The sequence below is a fragment of the Vombatus ursinus genome, unplaced genomic scaffold (assembly GCF_900497805.2).
Source record: "Vombatus ursinus unplaced genomic scaffold, bare-nosed wombat genome assembly UNPS02011334.1, whole genome shotgun sequence".
In the NCBI taxonomy this organism is placed as follows: domain Eukaryota; kingdom Metazoa; phylum Chordata; class Mammalia; order Diprotodontia; family Vombatidae; genus Vombatus; species Vombatus ursinus.
In genome coordinates this window covers 1941396-1945855 of record NW_020951112.1, presented here as the reverse complement: position 1 = coordinate 1945855, position 4460 = coordinate 1941396, and positions in this window count along the sequence as shown.

Genomic DNA, 4460 nt, shown 5'->3' with positions numbered 1-4460 from the left:
CCATAACTCAGGTGGTGGAAAGGGCTACGTTTCCCTGGATGCCTGGCGTCAGACTTCATTTGACGAAATACAAGAACTCCAATTCCCATAAAGTGTATGTATCTATCACATGATTGTCTGAGACATGACAGACACGAAGGAATGGAGAAGACAGAGGTCTTAACTAGATGTGGCCATTAGGGCCTTCTGAGAATGAACAGTGGTAGCAGTTTTGTTTTATCTTATTTGAGGTTGAGATGAAGGAAGGAATCCTCCTGACCTCTGAAAGGTTGGCCAACTATAACTGACATTCTTGAGTTCACTGGAATGGCAGTGACAGAAGCAGTTAGAGTAGACTCAGCTCTTCATTCAAGTCAGACCAAGCCCAGACCCAGCTAAGAACACAGTCAGGTCACTGAGGCTTCACCTGCATTTTGCTCCCCTGGGGGGGGAGAGGCGGGGCAGCGGGAATATGCATCCTGGAGGAGCTTATTTCCAAAAGTACCGGAGGGTAGGGGAAGGGAGGCAGAAGTGGGTAAAGACTGAGGTTCTACCCATTTGGGAACATGGGCTGATAATGTTTTCTCTTGCTTTATTCTTGGTTTTCAATCCACACTACCATTCCTGGAAGGGCATGTCAGAAGCAAATGAGATCACATAAAAAACACCAAGAGCAGCTAGGTAGTGCAGCGGATAGGGAGCCAGGCTTCAAGTCCGAAAGAGTCATCTCCCTGAGTTCAGATCTGGCCTCAGATACTTAATAGCTGTGTGACTCCGGGCAAGTCACTTTACCCTGTTTGTCTCAGTTTCCTCATCTGTACAATGAGCTGGAGAAGGAAATGTCAAACCACTCCAGTACCTTTGTCAAGAAAAACCCAAATGGGGTCACATCATCAGACATGACTGAATCAACTGAACAACATAAAGTACTATGTAAACCTTACAGCACTATATAAATTCTATTTTCAATCAATTGCCCCATGGTTCCCTTTATCATCTCAGTGACTTCTTGGAGCAAATCACCCCTCCTTCGCTGTCACTCTCCTGTATGTGTTATCTTCAGCAATTAGAATGTAAACTCCTTACTGATCCAGCCATTCTGGAGAGCAATTTGGAACTATGCCCAAAGAGCTATAAAACTGCATACCCTCTGACCTAGCAATACCATTATTAGGTCTGTATCCCAAAGAGATCATAAAAAAGGAAAAGGACCCACATGGATAAAAATATTTGTAGCAGTTCTTTTTGTAGTGGCCAAGAATTGGAAATTGAGGGGATGGGTATCAATTGGGGAATGGCTGAACAAGTTACAGTATATGAATGTGATGGAATACTATTGTTCCATAAGAAATGATGAGCAGGCAGATTTCAGAAAAACCTGGAATGACTTACATGAACTGACGCTGAGTGAAGTGAGCGGAACCAGGAGAGCATTGTACACAGTAATAGTAACACTGTGTGATGATCAACTATGATAGACTTAGCTCTTCTCAGCAATACAATGATCCAAGACAATTTCAAAAGACTCATGATGGAGAATGTTATCCACATCCAGAAAAAGAACTATGGAGTCTGAATGCAGACCGTAGCATATTATTTGCTCTTTTTGTTTGTTTCTTCTTTTTCATGGTTTCTCCCATTAGTTCTAATAAATCTTTACAATACGACTAATATGAAAATGTTTAATATGAATATATATGTAGAGCCTGTATCAGTTTACACACCATCTTGGGGAAGGGGGAGGGGAGGGAAGAGGAGAAAATTTAAAACTCAAAATCTTATAGAAGGAATGTTGAAAACTAAAATAAATATTTTTTAAAAAAGAATGTAAACTCTTTGAGGGTACTGACTGTCTTGCTTTGTCTGCTTGTAACTTCAGTGCTGAGTTTAGCACTTAAAAATAAATTCTTCATTCGTTCATGTTATTTTTTCAACGCTATTTTTTTTTAACCTAGGGCTTATAATAAGGTGAGAAATTGAATGTTTTAGATTTGAACTGGCTTCAACAGTTCTCAGTTTCAAATTAAATGAAGACTAAATGAACCACATTAGGAGAAATATCATTAAAAATTCTAATAATTTGAACCCAAATCCAAGGGGGTTAATAATAGGTGGGACCCATGGACTACAGCTATTTTAACACTATGCTTAAATTCACCTTATTGATTCAATTTTGTATAATTGATCTCATAGTTTTCTGATAAGTAGAGAAGATGTGTGAGGATACCAGGTACTAGCAGGCACTCAGTAAAAGCTGAATTCCTGTGAGTTCACTGAAACCAAGGACTGGCAGATTAAACCTTGAACAGTGTCAGGGGGAACATTTATGGAATGAAAGAAGCAGAACTTAAAGGTATTCTGCTTACTTGGACCCTTTGATAAGACTGTAGTATGATTGGTACCAGTATTTTCTCCACTGTTGCAGACTACAACCCAAATGTCTTCTTACCTTTTATAATTCTGATCCATGCTCTCCCATAAATCCTCCAAAGGGTCTATCAAATGTGTTAGAGGTCAAATCCCTTTGAGCTGGTTGCCAGCCGCCACAATGAAAATGTCCTTCCTGGCTTTCCCTTTTGTACTCATCTCTACTGAGACTCTTTCCCTTTCCTCTTCTGCCCACCTTTGGCATCTCCCCCGTCATTAATATACTCCCCTTGGCTCTTGATTTTTTTTCACAATTTTTGCACTGAAGGAAAACATGCCTCTCTCTGGAAGGTACTGCATTTCTGGTCCCCTTCTCCAAGGCCATTTGTGCTCTCTCCCACTCCTCCCTCATCCCTGATCCCTGCCTATGCCTAGGATAGAAGGGGCAGGCTTACCCCATGTTTCTTTGTAGACGCTGTCTTTGCAGCTGTCACCCAGAGGCCTCTCCTTTCACATTCATACCATCTAGTTGAACCATTTTGGCCAGATGAATGAATGAACCAAGCGACACATATTATGGCTTCTATGAGACAGACATAAGCACTGGGAATATAAATCCAAGAAGCAAGACACCTGCCTTCAAGGAGTCAACCACAGAGAAGTCACAGAGACATTGTGTGGAGTCATAAGTAAGCGACACTTCCTTTCTAGCTAGAAGTAGAAAGAGGTAGAGAAAGTATATGCTCCCTCCAAGGCCAAGAGTGGAGCAGGGAGACACGAGGTATATGAATCTGAACAGACTGGGTTTGGGCTGGGCTAGACATGGAGAGCTCTCACCAATCAGTTGCCCAGGGCTCCAAGACAAGAGCTGAATCCTCCTTCCTGTCATCCTCAGTGAGTCTTCTACTCTTCAAGGATTTAGAACTTGGTTCAGTCTTCCCTTTTCTTCCCAAACACCTCCAAATTCACAGGACTATCCCCGGGGTTGAGCTTCACTCCTCCAAGTGGGCTGGAGATAACAGTTAAATAACCCACTACTCTGCTGAGATCCAGCTCCCCCAAGTACCCATAACAATAATAATAGCTACCATTTATAGAATGCTTTAAAGTTTGCAAAACACTTTTATCCTCAAGAACACTGGGAAGGGTTGGTATTATCCCCATTTACAAATGAGGAAACTGAGGCTGAGAGGTAAAGCGATTTGCCTACCATCACCCAGCTTAGCTAGAGGCAGGATTCAAAGCAGGGTCTAACTACAGGTCTGGCACTCTATCTACTTTGCCACCCAGCTGCATGTGGGAAATACACAATAAGACTGTTTACTGATAGAAAATAAAATAGCAAAAACCTGGTTCATTCTGTCTTCCTGAAAGCTATCAAGCATGGTAACGTCAACTGCACATCAGACAACCAACTAAAGGCCTGGAGAGCAGCTGGCAGTGCCGCTTTATTTATAATCCTAGGACTGGCATTTATGACCAGGCTAGAATGTCACAGATGGCTTCACAGGACAGCCAGGAGAAAAGCACAGAAATAATGCTTTCTGCAACAGGCTGGATGCCTGGGCAAGAGGCCACAAGCAACCAAGGGCAGCATAATGAATCATGACTTGAGATGATAAGAGATAAAGGCATTCATCAGCAGTACTGACAAATCGTGGGGAATTGCCCCAGATTATGCCTCCATCTGGCACAGAGGAATTTAAATACATGGGATGGCTCCATTTTAATAAGGGTCCATCAATCTTTAACATAGAAAGGGTGTGGCAGAGAGCAAGGTAAGTCCGGATGATGACAAGAACCAAATAATCCATCTTTTAGGGACCCATCTGCGTAAGACAGGTAGAAGCACTGTTTTCAAACACAAAGGACATAATCTAAATCATGGTGTTTTGTGTGTGTGTGTGTGTGTGTGTGTGTGTGTGTGTGTGTGTGTGTGAAGTAAAATTTCTTTGATGATGTGGAATTACTGGATCTGAATCTGAATTAGTAGAATGTTTAAACTATAAAGGCTAAAAGAAATGCCATTTGGACATTTATAATTATAACTTAACTAGCCAAGTGCCACTGGGTAATGCTTCTTGGTTTTGGAAATCAGTGTTTGCAAAGTGCTT